This window comes from Arvicanthis niloticus, chromosome 3, assembly GCF_011762505.2.
Source record: "Arvicanthis niloticus isolate mArvNil1 chromosome 3, mArvNil1.pat.X, whole genome shotgun sequence".
NCBI lineage: Eukaryota > Metazoa > Chordata > Mammalia > Rodentia > Muridae > Arvicanthis > Arvicanthis niloticus.
This window is the reverse complement of record NC_047660.1, coordinates 125080562-125088582: the sequence shown is the minus strand read 5'-3', so window position 1 is coordinate 125088582 and position 8021 is coordinate 125080562. Positions and strand designations below refer to the sequence as shown.

At 43.2% G+C, this 8021-nt stretch overlaps 1 non-coding gene across 1 annotated transcript; it reads right to left on the bottom strand.

The window, feature by feature from the left end:
- Positions 1 to 3281: 3281 nt before the first annotated feature.
- On the bottom strand, positions 3282 to 3408 carry LOC117706414 (small nucleolar RNA SNORA17). Its single transcript, XR_004606522.1, has one exon. It is a non-coding gene; the product is annotated as a small nucleolar RNA SNORA17 (small nucleolar RNA).
- Positions 3409 to 8021: the final 4613 nt, after the last annotated feature.

Here is an 8021-nt window from a genome sequence, read left to right as displayed (position 1 = left end):
GAGTTACAATCAGGCTATTTCTGTTTGTCGGTTATCCTTCAGTAATGCTGGAGGCAGGGTTGGGGCAATATCTAATGCCTAGATCATGGTCTTCATGATTTCAATGAAAGTATTCTTTAGTATATTCTTGGTGTGCAGAAAATAAGTCCGAGAAATACTCATGTATGAGGAAAACACCATCAAGATATCTAGAATAATGTCCAAAGGACAAAGAAGCCCACTAGAAAGAGTTTCCACTGGATTAAGATAGACAGCAGTCAGATCAGGAGTTTCATAGACAACACAACAGGTTTTGAAAGCCATTGGTTTTCTTCCAAACACAACATTTTTTTTTATAACCTAGAAGTCATTAGTCAACTAATTTCATCATAAAAATTGGTCAGAAGAAGCATTTCTGATGGTTAATATTCTAGTGAACTTGATAGGCTCTAGAATCACGCAGGTGGCAAGCCTCTGTGAGTACCTGTGAGGGCATTTCTAGATTAGATTAAAGAAGGTGGAAAGACACTGTTCCCTGGCCTGGTGTCCTAGATTGAATAAAGAGATAGAGAGATGGGTTACTGCTTCCACACTGTGGAAATAATGTAACTAGAAGCCTGAAGCTTCTGCCATCATGATTGTCCCACCATGATGAAAAGACCCTGAAGTGTGAACCCAAATACAATTTTCCTCCCTTTAGCTGTTTTTGTCTGGATATTTTATCACAGCCATAGGTATTATTGTGAGAGTTAAAGCAGTTGGTCACTTTACAAACAGTTTAAAAAAACAAACAAACAAAAAATGAATAGTGTGTTCAGCTGCTTTCTCTTTTCATTCAATCCAGGACCCAACCCAGAGGATGGGTATTAACATCTTAATAATTTATCAACATGATCCCTCAGAGGATTGTCTCCAAGGTGATTCCAGACCCTAACAACACTAACCCCTGTTCGATACAGAGCCACAACTTAGAAACTTAAGGCGGTATCCATTCATTCTACTCTGTTAGGAATCTGAGCCTGTATGACATAGCAGTGTGTGTGTGTGTGTGTGTGTGTGTGTGTGTGTGTTTTCTGGCTTTGCTTCACCTTGCATTGCCAGGGTCATTTGGAATTCTATTCTGTCTATTTTATTTTATTTTATTTTATTTTATTTTATTTTATTTTATTTATATGAGTACACTGTAAATGTCCTCAGACACACCAGAAGAGGGCATCTAATCCCATTACAGATGGTTGTGAGCCATTGTGGGAATTGAACTCAGGACCTCTGGAAGAGCAGTCAGTGCTCTTAACCACTGAGTCATCTCACCAGCCCCCTTTCAGGGTTTTTTGTTAAGCTTTGTTAGCTTCTATCTAGAGTAGCCCCAGCCCTATGGAATCTGGTCTCTGTGGCTTGAATGAGGATAGCCCCTCTTTGGCTCATGTGTTTGAATGCTTGGTCCTGTTGGTAGAAACTGTTTGGGAATATTAGATGTGTCTTTTTGGGGGAAGTGTGTCACCGGGGTCAGGCTATAAGAGTTCAAAAGTTAAAGCCCTTCCTTACTAGCTCTCTACCTCCTGCTTCTGATTGGATGTAAGTAAGCACTTGGATAGGGCTCCAGCACCCTGCCTGCTGCCATGTTCCCTGCCATGATGGTCACAGACTATAATCTTCTGGAACCATGACCCCCAGATTAAATGCTTTTATAAATTGCCTAGCTCATCATGTTTTATTATAGAAATAAAAAGTAACTAAGATGGTCTTGTTATTAAGAAATAGCATTTATGGACTCTCTACTGGATGTCCCAGCTGTTCAACTAAGGCAGCCTGTGCTAACTAGAGGAGCCTGTGATTGAATTCCCAAAACAATAGGTTTTCTCACAGTTGATCACTGCTTGACTTCAATAGAATCTTGTTAAATCCCTCAATTCTGAATACTTAGACCTGTATTTCCCAAGAAAGGATGGTATCCTGTATAGTACGAGAAAATTAATAATCCCATATTATCTAATTTAAGTCATTTAAAATTGCACTATCTTTAAAATGACTTATAATGTCCCTCTGGTCCTCTTAACAAATTTAGAATATCCATCTTTTTCTATGACTTCACAATTATGAGGAATCTGGGGTTGTGAATTTCGCATTATGCATTCCAATCCCATTTATCTCCTCTTTCATACCACCCTCCACCCTTGCAACCTCCCCCGAAAAGAAAAAAAAAATCTTGTGGGAGCTGTAGTGTGTCACAGTGTGTCCCACAGTGTACCCTTTTGTCCACACTTCTTTGCTTGCAAACGTTCATTGCAATGAGTCATTGGTCTGGTCCAAGGCTTCTCTGGCTTCTGCTACACTATCAATACTGGATCCTCACTGGGACTCCTCTCAGATATCCTGTTGTTGGCACAGGGTGAGGGAGGGGAGGGCATCTCTCCCTTACCCACGCTGCCACATGGCAGAAAAGTTGCGGGGCCAGTTTTCCCCACCCTCATGCCCTCGAGGCCTGCTCACTCTTGCCCCTGCCAACAGGGTCAACTCTACTGTGTTGCCCAGGTGAGATTCAGAGCCTGCTCTCCTGATGTGTTGACCCCAGATACAGATCTCCCACCTGTCACTGGGGGGAGGGAGGTATCTATCCCTCATCCATGCCACTTCACAGGAGATGAGTGGTAGTGCCGGCTAGCCCACACTCCTATCCTGAGGCTGGCTTATCGGCAATTTCTGCAATGTGCAGAGCCCATTCTCCTAAGTACTGCAGCTGGCTAGGGTTTGGGCCAGCTCTCCTGTTCTTATTCCCTCAGGTCCAGCTCTCCCATGATGCCCAGGTGGAGTGGGACCAGTTTCTGCATAGCCTTCAGGCATCAACATGTTTCTGGACATCAGCCCAGACCATTGTCATCCACTGGCCTTTGGTGGTAACAGGACCCCTGCTGCTGTAGAGCTGTGGACCCAGATATGGTTGCAGCACAGGCCAGAACCCCATGGTGGTCCAGGTAGCATCACCAGCTACTCACATCAGGCTGTTTCCCACCACCCTTGAGTCTCCAGTTCTGCCTCTCTTCACTGTGCCCACATCCTTCTGCCTTCTCTTTCTCTTCCATTTCTCCACCACTTACTTGTTCCTCTAGTGGTGCCCAAGGTCTCTGAGTGTCTGGGTCATCTCAGGAGTGGTCTCAGGAGTGCTATACTCTACTCCTGCATTATGGCACCAGGCATGGTCTGCCCCACCCCCATGCCTGCAAGGCACCCAACTGGAGGCTATCTCAGGCAAGTTCCAATGGCACTGATCTGGTGGTCGTTCTCAGGCTGGAATTTTTTCAGGGAACATTAGGATACTAATTCAGATGTTCATAGATAAGAACACTGAGCATAGACGTAACCTCTCTTCTCTGCCACCTACTGATGCACATGTGACACACCAGCCACACACACAATGCCTCTTGGGATAGGAAGAATATCTTAAAAGTTATTTGTGCATCTTATACTAGATCAAGATAAGTGCTACGTAATTTCTCATCATTCCATTGTTTAGGGTAATAATGATAATCCTTAATTATGAAAGCCAATTTTCTCTTTTGCAGTTAACAATCAGTCTGTAAATAATAGCTCAGTATCTTGGATATCTTGTAGATACTCTACTCACAAGCAACCATTCACAAAGCTGCGATGGGGGAGTAATACTCAGATCCTACCCACGACAGCCGTATCTGATCCCTGGTACTCATGACTGGGATGCCTCCTATTGAAAAAAAAATGAGGACTTTGTGGGTATGATCACACCACTGGTCTGTGGATATGATTGCATCACTGTTATCCAGATTCATGTCTATGAACTCAGTGTTTATCAGTGGGTTTTTTTTGTTTTTTTTTTTAATAAGAAGAGGGACAGTCAGCATGGAAGGAGGTGTGATAAATCAGGTACAAATTAGAAAGGCATGGGTCATTGAGAGTCAAGGGTTATGAATGTCATTGCAAAGCTAGAAAAACATGTTCATTCCCTGGAGGTGCCTGCAGAGAGCAGCGTGCTAACCTGGTTTGGACTTCTAGCCTCCAGAACTGCAAAAAGATAGGTTATGGGTTACCACCAGGTAAACAACCACTCTGGATAGTTTGTTATCTCCGCAGCCAGAAGTCAATGTACAGATCGGAGTTTAGTTATCATTTGCAAAATAATTATTCATTAATTCTATACTATTTTCTACTATCTTTTTTTTATAAAGCAGGGCCCTGTTTCTTGATACTTAATTATCACTATAAACTTTTGAATTTTTTAAATAAGCATAGTATCAATTAGAGTTATTATTCATGATGATGCTTACATGTTCCCCAGTTTTCCAAATGGGAGGCCCAAGGCCCTAGTTTGTACACACATTAAAGGTTGCTATGACCCAACGTTGTTTTTTTGACTAGTACTGTGTTTTATGTCATAAAAGCACAGCCCACAATGTTCTTTTCCTTCTTTCACAGACGTGGACTAGGTGATTTCTCTAATGAGCCCTGGATTATGTTTAGTGCAATAAAATTTCAAAACCAAAATATACACATCTTGACGCTTTCCAGTCCTTCAAGTCTGTAAGAGAATGCTCACGTGGAGAGTAAAATGTGGGCTGCCTGGCGATATTTCTATTAACTTTATTTAGAATAATCGCTACCCCATCATTCCTTATCCTCTAAGCCTGATTTTATCATGCCATTGTCCATCAAACTGGGGCGAGAACTTGTAAGGGCTGTCTTCCCAGGCCCTACCTGGTAGAACTCAGTAGACATTAGTTGAGTAGATAATTTGTGACTCTTACTTCTCTTGGGTTTCCTAGATCACATGATGGGAATAACTTCCCTTTTACTCTTGCTTTGATGTCCTAGCAAACTGGATTTTTTTTTTTTTTTTTTTTTTTTTTTTTTTTTTTTTTAATTTAAGCCCAATCCCTCCTCAAGGAATATTGGCTATGTGACCTTGCTTTTGTGATAGCTAGTAAGTGTCATTCTTTCCAACTAACCACATGGTGGAGCTAGCTGTCAGCCTTGGCACTAAACTCTGAGGAACGGAGGATTGCTTCGCTTACGGACATTTGTAGCAAAGATATGTAATAAAGCATTTCACCAAAAAGGTTTGGTGAAAGTTAACTTCATGTCACAAAGTAGACACGAGGCAGAGTAGAGGAGGCTTTCCCACATTTCTGTGGTGGCTGAAAGGATGATAGCATTCTGTCTCTCCCGATCACTCCTCCTCCCTGAGGGCTATTTTGTATTCTAAATGTGTCGGTTCACATACAACAATAACAACTCTAAACCAACGGATAGAAACAAAAGTGAGCACTTATTTTGGGGTCTGGAGTGTATGTCTGGTAAGATACACCTGAACCCATGAACAGGAGTATGTATCTGACACTGTGGACACAGGCTAGTGGCGGTTTACCACATGGCACCACAGTAAACCCAACACACAACTCCAGGAGGTCTCAGGTGAGCACTCACGTGTTGAACTGGGCAGTGGTAAAGTTCAGTGATAGAGCATGGCCCCATCAACCACGAGGATCCAGGAAGAATAATTCATCACATTCCTGGGACGCTCCTGCTGCACCAGAGGTAGCAGGGGGCACAGGAACAAGAGGAGGTGCTTCCAGATCTGTGAGGTAATGCCAGCTGGTAACTTGTGGGCACGACAGGACCCTGAAGCTTTGAAGAAAAGGCTGAGGACAACTTGAATCCCAGTCCTGTCTGTTGAGATCTGCTCAGGCAAATAAAACACCTTTAAATTAAGGGAGTGCCATACGATGCCAAAAGTGTTCCTGTAACACATTACATAATGTTAACCTGACGATAAATTATTCATTAGTCAGTCAGTCTCACAAGGTGGACAGATTACAGAAATAATTGGTGTTAATTGTGACTGCATGAAACTGAAGTTTTTAAATCTGGCAACTACAGCTGGGATAGGTGGCTCGTTTCCTGGAGGCTGAGGCAAGAGGACTGCTGTGATTCCAGGTCAACATGGACTCCATAAGGAAGAGGACAGAGACCAGTCAGGGCTATACAGCGAGACCTGATCTCAAAACACCACCTCCACCACAGCCATGCACATAATGGTGACTTAAGTAACAGATGTCAGTCTCCGGTACAAGAGCAAATCCAAAGTGGAGATGCGTTGGTCTGGTGTATCAAATCACAAAGTCCACAGGGACCTGTCTCCCTCTAGTCACTGCTGTCCTTTTTAGGGCAGGATCCCTGTCTTCATTGTACAAAGTCATAGACAGAACTCCATAATCCAGGATGTAGGCAGAGGCAAGGAAGCAAAGGATAAAGAGCATATGTACAAACCGCTTCATTAGATGATGTCTTGAAATCACCCCCCAAAACATACTTATATTTTCCTGACTAGGGATTCGTCATACATCAGCTCTGTTGGTTATGAGAAATGTGGGTTTTTTTTTTTAATACTGTATGTCTGGTTACTGTGCACACACTACCACCACCCAAAAGGGAAAAAAAAGAAAAGAAAAAGAAACGAGAGAAGATTGGATACCTGACACAGACAGCAGCATGGCCTAGTTGAATCGTGAGCCAGTTGCAGATCCCAACTTCTGGCTGGCAGGCTCGCCTCTCTGGCTTCACTTGGAGCTGCCCACAGAGATCCCATGGTTTTTGTTTTTGTTTTTTTTTTTTTTCCAGCTACAGTCTAGGAAGAGTCCTGAATATAGCTAAGTCATTTGTAAAAGTAAAACAAAGTAGAGTGCCCAGAGAGACCCTCTTCCTTCCAGAGCTGTTTAAATACTGTCCTCGGTGTCATAGGCGGATCTCTGAGGGTTCACATTCTGCTGTTTCCATCAAGAACACCTCCTTCCTGGAGAAGCCTGGGTGTAATTCATTGCATCTCCAGACAAGGTAACCTCGTTTTTGGACGTATTGACCATTCTGGTACCATTTACTTGCTTAGCAAACTGGGACTCTCAATTTTTTTGTGAGCCCTGTCTTACCACAGAGCCAATTGGAATGAGCAGCTGACAATGGTTAGAAACCTCCATAACTATGAACCAAAGTTTGCCTTTCCTTTGATTTCAGGTCTTTGTGACAGTATGGCAGGCTGTCTTTGTATAGCAGAGCAACCATGGGCAAGGAAGGCTGTGTTGGTCAAAGAGAACACCTGGCCTGCTCTGCACTCCGGCTCCCAGCTGACCTGGCTGAGGCTCCCACATGCACTGCAGTATTGTATCCGACCGTGACAGCTGGGAAGCTTTAACATGGCAGAATGGCCCTATTGTGCCTGCCCCTTTTTGACATCCTTCTTATCCTACAACATCGGCATAGCCTCCTTCCAGACAACAGTAACAATGTGATTTCATCTCAAACCACAGGGAATCAAGTCCAATGACTGACCTTGTCAATCAATTCATTGCTAAGAAAGAGATTCTTGATTATTGCCTTTTAAAACAGAACAACAACCAACCAAAATGAAAACAATAAAAAAAAGGTTTTAAAAAGTTATATCAAAAGCTGGGCAGTGGTGGCTCATGCCTTTAATCCCAGCACTTGGGAGGCAGAGGCAGGTGGATTTCTGAGTTCGAAGCCAGCCTGGTCTACAGAGTGAGTTCCAGGACAGCCAAAGCTATACAGAGAAACCCTGTCTAAAAAAAAAAAAAAAAAAAAAAAAAAAAAAAAAAAAGAAATATCAAGTCTACAAATTTTAGTTCATCCGGTACTTGGAGGCAGATTTTGTCTTTGGGACCACGTCAAGCAGAAGCACTGTCCAGTGGAGGCTGTCGCATAGGCCTTGTTGGAATTGTCTTTGACTTCTCATCTCCCTCTGTCTTGGCCTCAGTCATAATTAGGTCCCTACTGGGCTCCTTGGCTGGAGCTATGGTCCCCTGTTGTGCCCTTGTCCAGGCCATCAAGGGCAGTCACTTTGTCATTCCACCTCTTCTGAGAAGACTTTCCAGGCCAACTAAGAGGAAGCAATCCTAGCCCCTCTCTCAACCCTGACATGTGCAGGAATGTCCACCTATCAGTCCTTGGTATCTATCTATCTATCCCTATACCCTGTACCCATTAGAGTTTCTCTCTAGCAC